Genomic DNA, 18,671 nt, shown 5'->3' with positions numbered 1-18,671 from the left:
CTGTCCCTCATCTGTGCCGCTCAGGGTTAGGTTGAGACTTGGCAGTAGGTCGATGTGTACTTCATTTCTCAAAGCTTTTCATCTGCTTCGTTGTGTCTCTCTTGTGCACAAATGACTCAAGGGTGAGAAGCCCAGGACTTCTGTGCATTCATACAGAGAATTAGGGGATCCTTTTCTAGACTTCTCTTCTCTTTGGGATTTCTCTCACACTTTCTGCCTCTCAGGAGTCTCTTTATTGGTTTCTCTGGCCAGAAAACTGAGTTTTATCTCAGAGTTTTAGTCATCCATGCCGCCACTGCCATGCAGGTCTGTAACGGAGACCCACTCTCAGGGCAAAGGTACCAGAAAAAAAAGATTTTCCCCACACTTTTTGGACTATGGGACCCCTTTCTCCTGATTTCTCTGGCTAGAAAGATGGATTTTATATCTATGTTTTAGTTTTCATATTTGTGCCTCTTCACAGCCCCACAGCTTGGGACTGCCTGCAGAGCAATACTGTAAAAGCAAAGAAAGGAAAAAAAACAGAAAAAATTCACCTCTGTATGACCCACTTCTCCGGAGTGTTGACTCCTTTTTAAAAATTCTTCCTGCTTTTGTTTTCTTTTCTTTGGTTTGCTTTCTTGTTTGCATTTCCCAGATAATAGGACAGTTGAGTATCTTTTCTTCTCCCTTTTTTCTTGTTTTTTGAATATTCTCAGTAACAAAGTATATTTTAGTATTTTGTCTAATTTTCTATTATGTTGTCTTTCTTATTAATAAGTGAGAGTTCTTTATGTACTGAAAATGTGAGTCCTTTTGGGGTTCATGTATCATGAATATCTTCTTCCACTTCGAGAACTGACTTCCACTCTGTTCATGATCTCTTTTGATAGATAGACGGTCTTAACTTTGATATAGGGGTGCCAGGTGACACTAGTGGTAAATAACCCACCTGCCAATGTAGGAAACATAAGAAATGTCGGTTCAATCCCTGGGCTGGGAAGATCCCCTGGAGGGGTCATGGCAACCCACCCCTTTCCTGGAGAATCCCACTGGCAGAGGAGCCTGGTGGGCTATAGTCCATGGGGTTGCAAAGTGTCAGACATGACTGAAGTGACTTAGCACGCCTGCAACTTTGATATAATACTATTTGCTTTTTTTTTTATGGTTAATGGTTTTTATGTCCTATTTAAGAAATCTTTTCAAGTTCCAAAATGTTCTCCTTATGCTTCCCTCTGGAACGGCTTATTCTTTTACCTTTCACATTTAGATATACAATCCATCTGGATTTTTTTTAAAAATAAAGAATGATGTAAGAGTCAAATGCATCTTTTTTCCATATGGCTATCTAATTCATCCAGTAAATGAGTTAAAGGAACCATCCTTTCTTCACTGAACTGCAGTGCTGAGTGATAGATATTATTTAGTCAGTATTTGGAGATAATTCTGTCTAATACCAGCAGACTGTGGGGAAAATGTCATTTATATTAAAGACTTTTTAGCAGAGGTGAGTAACTCCATATGAAAAAAACTTTTTGAATGGAACAGAATTTGAGAAGCTCATATTTGTTAATCCAGTCTTACAGTTCTGTAGGAAGATATAGCGTCATTTTGATGGATGTTTCTAAAGGTCTTTAAAGACTTAAATAAACTATTAGTGGAACCATGTAACTTTATTTCAAATATTTTAACATGTTTCCAGACCATATACCACATCTATCCCTGTGGATTTGGTGCATAAACAGAACATTCATGTGGATAAGAGGTGAGAAAAGAAATGAGAAAATAGGCTACACACGTGTATGTCTGGGGCTTTGAAAAGTCAGATTTATTACCTGGAGTGACCAAGCTCTAAGGGATTTTTTCCCATGGCTCTGAATCATAAACTGGCAGGTGATTGGAGTCATTAATGATGGGAAATTTATTAGTGACTAATCACCAGCACTGGGCCTTCTTGCTAGTGATAAGGTCCATTCAGGAAGCAGAACCTGCTTGGAGGATTCCATGCAGGAGTGGCAACAGAAATCAGCAGTGCCCATCAATATCATAAATGTCTGACTTAAGAACTAGCTGGGTTCTTGGGCCAAAAGCAGTACATTGAAGTGAAATTGCAGCTTAGTCAGGTGTGGTGGATGCAATTATACAGTGCTTGGGTTTGAACTGTTTCTGCCCAAAGTTGATTTATTTAGTGTTGATGGCATATTTGGATTTTCTCACATTTTCAGTTTTGGTTCAACAGTTTTGGCATTTAATTTGGAGAGTACATAGTAACTCTCTGGATCCTATTTATTGCCATTTTAAAATTGTTAATCTAGATACTTTTCACTCAGAAAGATATATTTTTGATATGAGAGGAAACAAATAGCAAAAATGGTAAACTACAGTAAGTGAAAAAGTGAAAGTGTTAATTGCTCAGTTGTGGGTCTGACTCTTTTGTGACACCATGGACTGCAGCCCACCAGATTCTTCTGTCCATGGGATTCTCCAGACAAGAATACTGGAGTGAGTAGCCATTCCTTTCTCCAGGGGCTCTTCCCAACCCAGGGATCGAACTCAGGTCTCCTGCATTGCAGACAGATTCTTTACCATCTGAGCCACCAGGGAATCTGGAATAAGGGATTTGCTTAAATAATTCTTATTCTGGTAGCTTTAACTTTAATTTTGCTCATGGTAACTGGGTCTCCTGAAACTCATTTTGTTATGTGAATTAGACAAATTTGATACTTAATGCCAAACATTGTAATAATTATATCATATATTATCATTTTAGTGTCCCATTTTATTTGAGACAGTAGTATGATATCCCAGAGTTGGACTTCGTTTTTTCCAATATGCCTTGTCTAGATTCTAACTACTATGTGCTCATTTTTCCATTTCACCTACACTCCATAAGTGTAAGAGACCCTACAGCAAATAATCACTAATTGGGACTGAATTGGTGACGTCAGTCTGAATTAATAAAACATTTAAATTACACAATTGAACATATGTAGTTACTTCGCTTGGTGAGCAGGGTAGGTCAACTGAACTTCTGACTCTGAGAGTAAAGGAAATCTGGAATGCATGGCAGCAGAATAAGCTGATGAATATCAATTACAGCCTTGGGTTTAGTTTACTGGCACCATCAAGGAAATAACTCTGTCTGAAGTTTGTTTGTTTGTTTGTTTGTTTGACGCTGCAGCTGGCCACCACCTTGAATATTTAGTGACAGTGTGTACCTTGTTTGGGCAGGAGCATATCTGGGTGGTGCAAGGGGCATACTGTAAAACATACTGTTGTGTGCCTTGTGTCACATCTCCTTGGCTCACTTGACTTTGGCTGTGGTGAACAGTCCCCACACATGCTGCCAACTTCCTGTCTCAACCATCCCAGAGATTTTCCATTGTTCTATTTTCTCTGAAGCTGCAGGAGTTTGCTTACTCTATCCAGAGGTTCAATGGCATTAACTTCCTTGATAGGGTTAGCCAATGTGGATGGGAGTTGGTAGAGAAATACTTCGGCCTCTGTCTTAAGAAGGATAATTCTAATATACTATTCTATATGCTTTGGGAGAGGATCCCCAATAAAATTGAACCTCAGTTGCCCAAAGAGATGATGCAGCCCCAAAACATACCCTTTACTGGATTTTCCTCTTTCGTCATCTCACTCCTCCTACTACCTGTTGTTTCTAGGAATCTCTCCTAAATAAACTGTCTTCTAGTCTTTGTTTTAGGCTTTACTTGTTTAAATTTACCAATGAATCATGAGTATTTTCTTATGTCATTAAATGGTCTGAAAAAATTTTAAAGTATGGCTTATGATCTTATAAAAGTGCTTAACTTTCTTTTCAGAGAATCTCTTCATGATAGTGAAAATATAAAACTTCAACCAACTGTAAGTGGCATTATGAAAAATCATACATTCAGTTCAGTTCAGTTCAGTCACTCAGTTGTGTCCAACTCTTTGTGACCCCATGAACTGCAGCACACCAGGCCTTCCTGTCCATCACCAACTCCAGGAGTCCACCCAAAACCATGTCCATTGAGTCAGTGATGCCATCCAGTCATCTCATCCTCTGTCTTCCCCTTCTCCTCCTGCCCTCAATCTCTCCCAGCATCAGGGTCTTTTCCAATGAGCCAGCTCCTTGCATCAAGTGGCCAAAGTATTGGAGTTTCAGTTTCAGCATCAGTCCTTCCAATGGGCACCCAGGACTGATCTCCTTTAGGATGGACTGGTTGCATCTCCTTGCAGTCCAAGGGACTCTCAAGAGTCTTCTCCAACACCACAGTTCAAAAGCATCAATTCTTCAGCACTCAGCTTTCTTCACAGTCCAACTCTCACATCCACACATGACTACTGGAAAAACCATAGCCTTGACTAGACGGACCTTTGTTGACAAAGTAATGTCTCTGCTTTTTAATATACTATCTAGGTTGGCCATAACTTTCCTTCCAAGGAGTAAGCGTCTTTTAATTTCATGGCTGCAATCACCATCTGCAGTGATTTTGGAGCCTCCAAAAAATAAAGTCTGACACTGTTTCCACTGTTTCCCCATCTATTTCCCATGAAGTGATGGGACCAGATGCCATGATCTTCGTTTTCTGAATGTTGAGCTTTAAGCCAACTTTTTCACTCTCCTCTTTCACTTTCATCAAGAGGCTTTTTAGTCCCTCTTCACTTTCTGCCATAAGGGTGGTGTCATCTGCATATCTGAGGTTATTGATATTTCTCCCAGCAGTCTTGATTCCAGCTTGTGTTTCTTCCAGCCCAGCGTTTCTCATGATGTACTCTGCATAGAAGTTAAATAAGCAGGGTGACAATATACAGCCTTGACGTACTCCTTTTCCTATTTGGAACCAGTCTGTTGTTCCATGTCCAGTTCTAACTGTTGCTTCCTGACCTGCATACAGATTTCTCAAGAGGCAGGTCAGGTGGTCTGGTATTCCCATCTCTTTCAGAATTTTCCACAGTTTATTATGATCTACACAGGGGCCCAAATGAATGAAATAAAAAATGGTATTTGCAATGCCAAAATGCTAATAAGCTGATTTTCTAAATCCAAGTGCATGAACTTTTTCTGGTTATTCAATTTATTATCCCTCTGTAATTTTTGGCGTTCAACTGATTCTCAGGCCCTATTTTATTCCAGGGTCTTATGAATGGTTTCCCCACTGTTTTAAGGGGCAAGTTATTACTCCTGTATTATTCTCTGTGAGAACAGAGTTTCCTGCAGTCTACTGAGAATTACTGTTTAGTTGATGGTATTTTCACTTCTATCTGAGTCTTGCTTCATAGTGCCAAGCTGAAAATTACCCCTCAGCTTGAAGTCATCTGTTAAAAAATTTGGTACTTCCTGAAAAATTGTCCCTATACCACTCTCTCTCTCCTCCTTTCACCCTTGATCCCCTTTCTGCATATCCACTTTGTAGATTAGAGCCTGTCAGTTGCAACAAACTCTGGTGTTCAAACCTGATGTCACAAGGCAGCGTTCTTCTGATTACATGTTTTAGGTCCTGCCTTCTTTCATAAATCTAAGATTTTACACTCCCCCTCCAGCATGCCTTTTTACATAGATTTCAGTCTTTGTTCAGTGAGATGTATCCCAAATTTGTGTGCTTTATATAGATGTTCTTCAATATACGTGAATGTCAGGTAGAATTCTAAGTGTAAGAAAATAGCTCCAGTAATGATGTCAGGTAGAGACTAGTGAAGAAAAAAAGAAATTACAGCAGATAGTTTAATAAAAGGAATTGAATAGTAGGGATGAAATTGCAAAGGTGTTAAAAAGAGTCCAAAGAGCACATTGGGAAGCATTCCCAGTGCTGAAGGTGGAATGGAAAAGATAGCGTTAGCAGAACTCAGGAGCCAGGGTCACCCTGAGGAGCTGGAATCAGGGCAGGGGCTGCCCAGCAATAGCTGGGGCAACGAAGACACACCGCTGCTGCTGGCTATTCTACTCACAGGAGAAGGTGGGGAGAGAGAGAGAATGAACGGGCACGGGAGAAATGCATTGCATTTCTTACCTTTCTCCAGGCTTTTGGCAGGGCTTCCCACTGGCTGAATCTAACCAGAAGCCCTGGGAAGTGTGATTTGCATGGTTCAAACCACCATGATACAGAGTACAGCAAGGGAAAGGTGGGGAGTGAATTGAAAAAAAAAATACACAGTAATGGTAATGATTTTGCTGAGGCTACATGGGCTTTCCTGGTGGCAAAGAGAGTAAAGAATCTGCTTGCAATGCAGGAGACCTGGGTTTGATTCCTGGGTTGGGAAGATCTCCTGGAGAAGGAAATGGCAACCCACTCCAGTATTCTTGTCTGGAAAATCCCATGGACAGAGGAGCCTGGCAGGGTACAGTCCATGGGGTCACAATGAGTCGGATACAACTGAGCGACTAACACTACTCCAGCCATAGATGCTGGGGAGGAAGTAGGTGTCAGGCAGTTGAGGGAGATCCTGGGTAAAGCTCCATGCTCTGTAGAATAGAATATTTACCACATGTTGTTCACTGTGGATGGGATAGGAAATAAAACGAACAACCCATGCACTTATGAAGCTCATAGTCTTCCAGGAGAGTCAGGCAACTAAAATCTGTAATAAATTGCATTTTATATAAATAAACATAATTTGTATTATATATTACACATTTAGTATACATTATGATGTTATATGTGGACTTCCCTGGTGGCTCAGATTGTGAAGAGTCTGCCTGCTGTGCAGGAGACCAGGGTTTGATCCCTTTGTTGGGAAGATCCCTTGGAGAAGGAAATGGCAACCCACTCCAGTATTCTTGCCTGGAGAATTCCATGGACGGAGGAGCCTGGTGGGCTACAGTCTATGGGGTTGCAAAGAGTCAGACACAACTGAGAGACTTTACACATACACATGGTGTTATATGGAATTCTCCAGGCAAGAATATTGGAGCGGGGTGTCATTCCCTTCTCCAGGGGACCTTCCCCACCCAGGAATCGAACCCAGGTCTCCTACATTACAAGCGGATTTCTTTACCATCTGAGCTACCAGGAAAGCCCATAATATAATGATATAAAACATAAAATATACTATTGCATATTTTTTATAGTAATTTAGGAAGGTATAGGTGAGACGTGTGATCTGTGGCAGTTAAGGAAGGCTTTCTGGAGGAAGCAGCAGATAAGGATGAATAGGCATTGGAAACAGAAAGTGAAAGGTGCAGAAGAAAGAGGAAATGAATCAGATCAAGGTACAGCGTGCACACTGTGGCTTGAAGAGGGAAGAGAAGAAAGGCTGTGACAGAACAATGGCTGAGGGAAGAGCAAGGGATGTTACTGGAAATGGAGCTGGGGAGGAAGGCTTGACCGGGTCTCAAAGGCCTTACTGAAGACTTTAGTCCTTATCCTAAAGGCAGTCGGAGGTTAGTGAAGGGATTTAATTAGGATTGTTATTTAATTAAATAACAATCAAATTTATGGTTTAGAAAAGTCATTCCAGGACTTGCCGGGTAGTCCAGTGGTTAAGAATCTGCCCTCCAATGCAGAGGACATGAATTCGATTCCTGGTCTGGGAAGATTCCACGTGTTGCAGAGCAAAGAAGGGCCTGTGCCACAACTACTGAAACTCACGTGCCCTAGAGCCTGTGCTTCACAAGGAAAGCCACCACAGTGAGAACCCTGTGCACTACAACTAGAGAGGAGCTCCTGCTCTTCACAACTAGAGAAAGCCTGTGCCCAGCAATGAAGACTCAGCATAGCCAAAAGTAAATACATACATACATTTTGTTTGTTTGCTTGCCTTTTTTTTTTTTTTTAAAGAAAAATCATTCCAGACTGGTTGTGGGGAGAGCAGGTAGGATGTTGTGCTGTAGCTCAAGTGAAAGAGAAGGCTGCTTTGGACTGATGTAGTGAATGCAGATGGGGGAAAGTTCTAGGCATATTTCAAAAGTTGAAACAACAGTGGGTTGATCGACAAGTGATTGGCTACGTGAGTGAGAGTGAGAGGAGAGAAGGATTATATTTGGACCTCAGGATGGGGAGCAATGCCAGTTGTTAAAATGAAGAATACAGTCAAAAGAGTGATCTGGATTGTTAAGAATCCAGGACTCGGCAATTTTTTTAAAAATAAAGAGGCAGATAGCAAGTATTTTGGGCTTTGTGGGCTAAACTGACTCTAACTGCTCAGCTCTGGTTTTGTAGCATGAAAGACAATCATAGACAATCTACAGACAAATGGACATGACAGTATTCAAGTAAAATTTTATTTACAAAAACAGACAGTCGTCCGTATTTGGGCTAAGAGCCATGGTTTGCCCACCTCGGTGTAAGCTGAGTTTCCTATTGGACATCTTGCATTTAAGGGGCTAGAAGATATCCAGGTGGAGGTGTTGAGTAGGTTTTAGGGATCTAAAGGGAATCTCTTCTTTCTCTCTTTATTTTGTCTCTTACTCTGTTCAAAAAAATGTAACTATAAAAGTTCAGCACCAGTCCTCATTGTGGAGTGGTCATCTTTCTGTGTGATAGCTCTTTAGAGATTGGGAAAGGGCAAGAGAAAGAAAAGATAGACTCTTAAGGAAACCCAGTCTCTTATTTTAAATTTTGACCTTTTTTGGCCATCTTTCTGTTTTTCCTTTCAGTCCCTTATTGGATGTTTTAATCATGTACATCATTTGCATGCATGCTAAGTTGCTTAAGTCATGTCTGACTCCTTGCAACTCCATGAACTATAGCCCACAAGGCTCCTCTGTCCATGGGATTCTCCAGGCAAGGATACTGGAGTGGGTTGCCATTTCCTTCTCCAGGGGATCTTCCCGACCCCGGGATCAAACCTACGTCTCTTAAGTCTCCTGCATTTTCAGGCAGGTTCTTTACCACTAGCGCTACCTGGGAAGCCCATACATCATTTGGTGAATGTGTTAATAGTATTTCCCCTATTGATAAGACAGCATTGTCTTCCAAACTATATTACATCTCCATTGTCTGTTGAACATTAAGAATCTGGGGATACCAAAATAAGTAAGATGGGACCCAAAGGCAACCACATTTTAGCAAGGGAAAACTATATTAAAATTATCCTATGATGCAATGTGAAGAAAGTATCAATGGAAGGTTGAGCATAATCCTATGATAAGACACAAGAAGTAGCATGTCGTTATTCCAGCAGACACTGAGTTGGAGGTTTCTTGAATGATATGCCTTGAAAGATGAGGTAGCAGTTCACCAAGACAACAGTAATGTAGATGGCAGTGGGAGGGAGGTGGTGACAATTCATTCAGAAGAAACAATATGGAGGAAGGAAGACATGGAAGTGTGAAAATGCTTGGTATACTTGTTGTTGTTGTTATTTAGTCGCTAAGTCATGACTCTTGTGATCCCATGGAACCTAGCCTGCCAGACTCCTCTGTCCATGGCATTTCCCAGGCAAGAGTACAGGAGTGGGTTGCCATTCCCTTCTCCAAGTGATCTTCCTGACCCAGGATCAAACCTGGGTCTCCCACATTGCAGACAGTTTGTTTACCATTTGAGCCATCTGGGCAACCCATTTAGGGATGAGTAAAACCAAAGTCTGCTGAAACCCAGGCACAACAGGAAAGGCTCGAAATATTTGTCAGGTGGGAAGGTTTCTGGTATTGGATTGGCATTTGCTTAGCCTTGACTTTGGAGAAGGAAATGTTAACCCACTCCAATACTCTTGCCTGGAGAATCCCATGGACGGAGAAGCCTGGTAGGCTACAGTCCATGGTGTCGCAAAGAGTCGGACACGACTGAGCAAGTTCACTTCCAGCCTGGACTTGGAGACGGGAAGGGCACTTGCCTGATAGGATAATGGATTTGTTTGCGGATTTGGGAGTCTGGGAGTACAGCAGGGCACCTAGTTAGTCCGTGGCCTTGCTGTCATGAAGCTTGCCCACCTATATTTGGAAGACTGAATCATGGCCTGTGTTTCTGGCTGATCCCTTGGAAGTAGGATCCAATGAAGGATCTCAGAAGACTTTGTTGATTTCATCTGTACTTTTCTCTGGGACCCAGCAATTCTAATAATGTGGCTTCTGTGAACTTGTCCCAACAAGTGGAAGAAACAAATAAAAAATGACTTTCACTTTGGGATTATTGTTAAAGATAAATATATTTGTAAGAGGAGCCATCATTTGTAACCCTGAAGTGAAAGTGTTAGTCGCTCAGTCATGTCTAACTCTTTGCTAGTCCATGGACTGTAGCCGTCCATGCTCCTCTGTCCATGAGATTCTCCAGGCAAGAATACTGGGGTGGGTTGCCATTCCCTTCTCCGAGGGATCTTTCCAACCCAGAGATCGAACCTGAGTCTCCTGCATTGCAGGCAGATTCTTTACCATTTGAGCCACCAAACATCCCTGCTCAAAATCGTGTCATTGTCCTACAGCCTTGATTATCTTTTTTTAGCAGGTGCCTTTCTATAGCCTGAAATTTTTGCTGTGAAGACTGAAGAAAATCTTTAGCAAGCAGAAGTCACTGTTCTATGCAGCAAAGTTTCTCATCATGCTTTGCATCTCTCCCCAGACTCAGAGGCACTGAGAGAAATAGAACATGCCTCAAGATGGAGCTCTTGAACCACAAAGTTTGGAAGTAAAATCAGTGAATTTGTAAAGTTGTCAGATGCAAGCAAACGTGGAGCAGCAGGTCAATACTGGCTGAAATTCTACTGCAGAAAGCAGAAGCAGTGGAGAGGCTGTGTCTCCCAGTCCCCAAAGCTTTCACAGGGCCAGGCCGGCCTTAGTTAGTTAGTGCTGGTTGCTCACGCATGTCTGAGTCTTTGCAACCCCATGGACTATAGCCTGCCAGGCTCCTCTGTCCATGGAATTCTCCAGGCAGGAATAATGACTGGAGTGGATTGCCATTTCCTTCTCCATAGGATCTTCCCGAGCCAAGAAATGAACTCACATCTCCTGCATTGCAGGCATATTCTTCACCATCTGAGCCACGAGAGAAGCCCAGGCAGGCAGGCTTGTGTGCTGATTCTCAGACATGGGCTCCATCACTGTATTAAAGGGCTACATCAACAGGATAAATCTTTTATTTGTAGAAACAAATAATAATTTGTATATTTCACTAACAAACTATACATTCTCCTCTTCTGAAGCCCATTCGAAATGAAATCACAATTTGGAAACTTTATAATCTTCTTTGAGCCCTAATAAGCTTTCATTCAAAAACACAAAGGGGACCTCTATGCAGTAACTTAAATGAACCAGATACTCCTCCCAGTGAGGGGTCTCCCTTAAAGAGGAAGGTAACACAGTGTAGGGAGAGAAGAGCTAGGGCCTCAGTATCCACCATGTTTAGGACTGAATTCTGTCTCCGCCTCTTCCTAGCTATGTGCCCTTAAGCCAGGTTCTTAACCTTATTAAAGCCATTCCAGACTCTTAAGGATTAGAGAGCACATATTAAAAGGCTTTTGCTTGTGCCTACCGGTAAAGTATCTACTAACCTTTGCTGTCAAAACATCCATCTACGGGCTGTGTTGTCCACGGCATCATGTTTTTATAGTAGTGCTAGTCACACTGTAAACATGATGCATATGAAAGCAGGTAAGCCCTAGAGCAGTAGGATATGCCCCCTCCTAATCAACCCACACTGTCCCACCCAGCCACATGGGTAACACTTGGGTAGACACCATCTACTGCACATGTTTGCAAGGCTCTTCCCTGCCCTGAATGTACCTATTCCTCCCAGCCCATAGGAGCCTGATACAGCTGCTTTGGTGGGGGAAGTACAGTGCACAGCTGGTATTACCAGGGCTCACATGGCCTATGTGAGCAGGTAAGAGTAGGGGTTCCTGGACAGCAGGTTGTGGAGCATCTTTGCCTCATTCCTCACGAGCCTCTTGTGCTCTAGCCAATGGCTTCAAAAGGATCCATGGTACTGCCACTGGGACAACTTTCAGCTGAATGACAGTGCTCCTCCTAGCTTCGCCCCCTCACTTCCTGCCCCTCTCCCTCACCCCTACATGGGTCATGGGCTACATAAAGGGTCATGTGCCACACTTTCTTTGGCCTAGTTGTGTAAGCCTATTCAACTTGGGATCCATCACGTTATCTACGACATACTCTTCTTAGATGATATCATGTGCTCAGTCGCTCAGTCGTGTCCAACTCTGTGACCTCACGGACTGCAGCCCGCCAGGCTCCTCTGTCCATGGGATTCTCCAGGCAAGAATACTGGAGTGGGTTGCCATTCCCTTCTCCGGGAGAGCTTCCTGACCCAGGAATCGAACCCAGGTGTCTTAGGTCTCCTGCATTAACAGGTGGGTTCTTTACCACTAGCGCCACCTGAGAAGCCCTTTTAGATGATATCCATACTTGTTAATTACACTTAGTAGTACTTTGTACAATTTTAAAATATTGTTATCCCTCCTTTCTTCCTGCTTCTCGTTTCACTTTTTCCTCCTTTCCCCAGAATAACTCTCTTACCTTTTTCCCTTTCATGCAGAGAACACTCCTGCTCTTCCTCATAACCTTTGTCTTCCCTCCTTCTATCTTCTTTTCATATCTCATGTCAATTTCTAACCCCAAGCCCATATTTCTTTTCTTCTCCATATTTCTTCTCCTTTCTTGTTCATTTTCTTTTCCCTTCTCCATGCATTCTTTCTCACCCTGATTTTTATCTTTCAGCTTTATTCCCTCCTCCAAATCCTCACAAGAACTCCCTCCATTTTCTCCTTATTCATTCCATTTCTTCCAGTGACACTGGAGAAAGAGAGTTCCTGCAAATAGGTCACAGTGAGCTACTGTGAGCCCATTTTCTATAAGCCAGGTCCTGTGACTGTTCCTTTCACTTTAAATCCTTAGAATAAAGAATGTTGGAGTCCAGAGAAGTCACCACCATGGATCTAGATGTATAGACAGAGGATAAATTGCCCTTGGACTTGAAGGTAAACTTAAATCTCGCCCTGGTCAAGTTTATGGCTTATTTCTCCTTGAAATTATGACAAAAAGGACTCATGGAGTGTCTGTAGGGCTGGTTAAATGGTCTTGACTCTTTTGAGAGGCAGGGTCTCCTTTGAAAATTTGCTGGAACATCTGGACCTCCTTCTCAGGAACTTGAAGTTTTACTTGCCATGTTAAGAAGCCCTTAAGATCCATTCGTGGGCTCTTCAGGGACCTTTTGGTTGGAGATGCACTATACAAATTCAAACTCCAAAGGAGGTCTTTCTGTTTTGCCAAGCAATTGGCGTGATGAGTTATTGACTGTAAACTGAGGCAGAATTTCTCACTTCAATAACAAAGCTAAAGACTATGGTGGGCATTTTCTAGATTAAGGGGATATTGGTCAAATTCTGTCTGCCTATATACTTCCTGCTCTTAGTGAAGACAAGGGGCCTTCACCTTTCAGAGTCTCTCCATTCCTGGCCATTTGGAAGCCTGTATGGTTTAACTGCATAAACTTTCATCTGGGACCTGAGCGGTGAGCAGTATGGAACACTCATCATGACATCTGCTCTTTTCTACAGCTTCCTGCTTTAGTCAGTTTCAGATTAATATCTATTCTGGGGGGAGGAGTAGAGTTAAGGTGGTCACTTTCTTTGTCCAAACGTTCTGACTCAAGGTGGTTTTTTCCACATGAAAAATAAATGTTGGAGGGAAGAATCCCATTTATCCACTTTGGAAAATAATTTATTCCAGATGCTGAACTCTGGGGTACTTTTTATTTAATCTGTATGGTCCCACGAATTATCCTGCGGTTTTATTTTAGTGGCAGTACATATATTTTGCTTGTATCTTTATCATAAAAGTGTTTTCCAATGAATTAGCTTCCTTCTTCTCTCAGCTCACTAGGTCTTCCAAGTTTATAACCAAAATCAGATTTGCAAGAGCAATTTACTTCTTTCTCTGTTTCACTAGGTGTTGTTTGGAATGATTTTTCCTCAGTGAATTTACTTAACAGGTATTGCCAGCAATATTTGTGAAATACTGGTTTGAGAGAGGGAGTTAAAGAAAACAACATAAGAGCCTTGCTGGACTTTTCTGATGGTCCAGTGGCTAAGAATCTGCCTGCCAATGCAGAGGACATGAGTTCAGTCCCTGCTCTGGTAAGATTCCACATGCTTCGAAACAACTAAGCCCATGTGCCACAACTACTGAGCCCGTGCTCCAGAGCCTGTTCCCACGACAAGAGAAAGCACTGCAATGAAAAGCCTGCTCACCATAATGAACAGTAGCCCCCGCTTGCTGGAACTAGAGAAAGCCTTTTCACAGCAACAAAGACCCAGTGCAGTCAAAAATAAATGAATAGGCAATAAATAAATAAATGATTATAAAAAGAATGTTTTCTTTTTAAAAAGAGACTTGCTATACCTAGGATGGATGGTATGGACCTAACAGAAGCAGAAGATATTAAGAGGTGGCAAGAATACACAGAAGAGCTATACAAAAGTGATCTTAATGACCCAGATAACCACGATAGTGTGATCACTCACCTAGAGCCAGACATCCTGGAGTGTGAAGTCAAGTGAGCCTTAGGAAACATCACTATGAACAAAGCTAGTGGAGGTGGTAGAATTCCAGCTGAACTATTTCAAATCCTAAAAGATGATGCTTTTAAAGTGCTGTGCTCAATATGCCAGCAAATTTGGAAAACTTAGCAGTGGCCACAAGACTGGAAAAAGTCTATTTTCATTCCAATCCCAAAGAAAGACAATGCCAAAGAATGCTCAAACTACTGCACAGTTGCATTCATTTCACACATTAGCAAAGTAATGCTCAGTAGTTGCATTCATTTCACACATTAGCAAAGTAATGCTCAAATTTATCCAAGTGAGGCTTCAACAGTATGTGAACTGAGAATTTTCACATGTTCAAGCTGGATTTAGAAAAGGCAGAGGAACCTGAGATCAAATTTCCAACATCCGTTGGATCATAAAAAAAGCAAGAGAACTCCAGAAGAATATCTACTTCTGCTTCAATGACTATGCTAAAGCCTTTGACTGTGTGGGTCACAACAAACCGTGGAAAATTCTTAAAGAGATGGGAATACCAGACCACCTTACTTGTCTCCTGGGATATCTATATGCAGATCAAGAAGCAACAGTTAGAACCAGACATGGAACAAGGCTGTATATTGTCACCCTGCTTATTTAACTTATATGCAGAGTACATCATGTGAAATGCTGGGCTGGATGAAGCACAAGTTGGAATCAAGATTGCCAGGAAAAATATCAATAACTTCAGATACACAGATGACACCACCCTTATGGCAGAAAGTGAAGAGGAACTAAAAAACCTCTTGGTGAACATGAAAAAGAAGAGTGGAAATGCTGGCTTAAAACTCAACATTCAAAAAACTAAGATCATGGCATCTGGTCCCATCACTTCATGGCAAATAGATGGGGAAACAATGGAAACAGTGATGGACTCTATTTTCTTGGGCTCCAAAATCACTGCAGATGGTGACTGCAGCCATGAAATTAAAAGACGCTTACTCCTTGGAAGAAAAGCTATGACCAACCTGGACAGCATATTAAAAAGTAGAGACATTATTTTGCCAACAAAGATCCGTATAGTCAAAGCTATGGTTTTTCCAGTAGTCACGTATGGATGGGAGTTGGACCACAAAGAAGGCTGAGGGTGGAAGTATTGATGCTTTTGAACTGTGGTGTTGAAGAAGACTCTTGAGAGTCCCTTGGACTGCAAGGAGATCAAACCAGTCAATCCTAAAGGAAATCAACCCTGAATATTCATTGGAAGGACTGATTGTGAAGCTGAAGCTCTAATAATTTGGCCACCTGATGTGAAGACTCAAATCATCATAAAAGACCCTGGTGCTGGGAAAGATTGAAGGCAGGAGGAGAAGGGGACTACAGAAGATGAGATGGTTGGATGGCATCACTGATTCAATGGACATAAGTCAGAGTAAACTCCAGATGATAATGAAGGACAAGGAAGCCTGGTGTACTGCAGTCCCTGAGGTCACAAAGAGTTGGACATGACTGTTCGACTGAAGAGTGACAACATACATAGGATATGTTTGTGTGTGTGTGTGTGTTTGTGTGTGTGTGTGTGTGTGTGTGTGTGTGTGTGTATTACTGGGAAGAGGAGAAAGTAACCAAGTCTAGAGACCAATCCCCATGCTGGCAGATAGAGGTTTGATGTGTCCAATCCTAAAGGATTAGGTAAAACCAAAAAGTTTTGGGAAAGCTCAGTTTTGTAGCTGGAGACATCCAGAATGTTAGATTGATGGTTACATAGGTAACTCCTGACTCATTTGTTAGTGGCAGAGATTCTTATTGCTCTCCAATTGGAAATGTAGCAGGATTGCGTGAAGGTCTCCCAGGCTCACACTCAGTGCTGAGGTAGGCAGAAGATGAGCATGGTTAATGCCATTAGAGACTTCGGGAATACTGGAGGAGGAGGAGCAGGTGTCAGGGAAAATTGTAAGTTGTGCAGGGCACATTTTCTTAAAATTTGCATCTGATGGATTTTTTCATGCTTCCCCAAGAGGAGAGTAATATTCTAGAACTTTTCACAATTGCCTTCAGTTATTGTCATTAAACCAATTATAGTTTTGTCCTTGTAACTGTCATGTCAACATGGCAAGTGGATCAGGTATGCTTAAATCCTGATTGCAAATGCCAGTGTCATATGAATCATTCTGAATATAGAAAATAGTGTGGAGAAAGATCTCCATTAACAACAGAACTCTGGGGTTAGAGACTTTTCGAGAAAGTGATTTTCAGAATATTTCAGACTAACAAACATGCTATCATGTCTTTGGGAGGTTGTTGGTTCTGATGAAATAGTTCTCTTTAGAAATTGTTCCAGTGAGTACCTGTCTTTGGGGCAGAAGAAAGGAATAAAGGTAGACCTTCTCATTAGGATAATAATGTTAAAAAGGTGCAACATAGTTGGTCCCAAGTTTATGAAGCATTTGATGAAGAGATGGTCTTTTTTGAACAGAAGAAATGGAAATGAAGAACTATGGACAAGGAAGGAGAAATGGGAAAGCATCATTCAAAATCATTTGGATCTGGCTAAATTGATCAGATATCCCAGTGCAAATCTCTTTTCCAAGACCATCTTTCCCCTAGGATTGTGGGTCAGATTACAATGAAGAATTCTGATTTAAATACTCACCAGGGACTCCGAGCATTCCTGACTCTTCTCTTCTTCAATTTGTACCATGTTTTCTCATATAAATGTGTTTTTCTATCTACAGAGTAAGAAATATCAAAAGACCAAGTGTTGCCACTTTTCTTCAATGTCTAGAAAACTCAAGTTTACTAGAAACAGCAATGGAATAGCAAAGATCCTCCTTCTCTTTCCCTCTTCGTCCAATCAGTTTCTCTATTACTTTCCCCTTGGAAACAAGAAACCCCAATGGAGACCCCAGAGGACAGCTCTCAGCAGAACATCTCACCATTCACTCTTACCTTCAGAATTTCCCACCATGAGCAGCAGCCTTCTCCCCCTACTTTTTCCTGTCAGCAACAATGTGTAGACCTACTAATAGCAATTTCCACATTTTTTTTTGTATTAGAGATGATAGCTAGAGTGAGCATATAAGTGAGTGTCCAAATCGGAACAGGTGTATTTTTTTTTAACCTAGACACTAGGAAAACTTTGAAGTTTTATTTGACATAACTGTACATTCACATGCAATTGTAAGACATAATACAAAAAGATTCCTGGAGAAGCTGCAGCATGGGGATGCTCTAGACTGAGTATTGCCCTAGTGTCTTTCTATCTCCTCCTTCTGCAGTGGCAGCAGCAGCACTTGGCAGCAGCACTTTGAGACTGCATCCTCAGAAAGCCCTCCAGGGTGTTGTTCAATTGAGACAGGGGCTCAGTGCTCCAAGAGGCTGCCCCTCCAAGAGCTGAGGCAGTGAGAAGATGTGTGTGTACCTGTCTGCACAGGGAAGCAGTAGGGATGGAGCTGGCATCACCTCCTGATCATCCTTCTAGGGAAATCAGGAAAACAAGAACTAGTCAGAGTTTACCAATCACTTGGATTTGAACTGAAAGACTATTCACCAGGCTACTGCTTCATTCCTGGAAACTGCACTGCAACCGTCTATATTAAGAAAAAAATACATCTGAAAGAAAGAAAACAAAGAACAAAATACTCTAGAGTTCTTAAATAACATAAAACAGCTAAAATCAAATGGCATCACTTTTTTTATATGTAAGATAAGGGCTAATGATTTTCTGAGCTCCACTACCACCAAAGCCTCCAATGACTGCACAGAACTTGGCAGGCCTGTGTGTGCACCATGCTGCCCATGCCAAAGCCTCCTAGGGAATCAGCCTTGGATGCCCCAGTCTGAGATGGGAAGCCACCAGTGGTGGCAGGGGCTGAGTGCTAAAGAGTGGGGTTAGGAAAGCGGATCCAAGGGGAAGACTGCTGTTGGCTGCACAGAGACATCCTGAAGGGATGGGAGTGAGGGGCTCCACAGCCAGGAATGCTCCTAGAGCAAGCATGGTCTTCCTTGGAAATCAGTGGCACACAAGCGGCAGGGCTGTCATTGCAACTCACTTCCCCACTGGCTGATGCCTCTGCGGGCACAGGGAGGGACTTTCACCAGAATAAGCTCATCCCAGTCTGTTGAAATTTCCTGTTCCTCTCCATTGCCATAGGCAATTCACACACGCACTAGATGTGGCTGTTTTATCCCTCCCCTGCCTGAACAAATAAGTGCCCCGATTAGCCTGAGTCTCCCAATCAGCTGCTGCTTTTGCCCCTTCTCACGTGGGCAGGGAACAGACACCTGAG

This window comes from Capricornis sumatraensis, chromosome X (assembly GCF_032405125.1).
Source record: "Capricornis sumatraensis isolate serow.1 chromosome X, serow.2, whole genome shotgun sequence".
In the NCBI taxonomy this organism is placed as follows: domain Eukaryota; kingdom Metazoa; phylum Chordata; class Mammalia; order Artiodactyla; family Bovidae; genus Capricornis; species Capricornis sumatraensis.
This window is presented reverse-complemented; position numbering follows the sequence as displayed.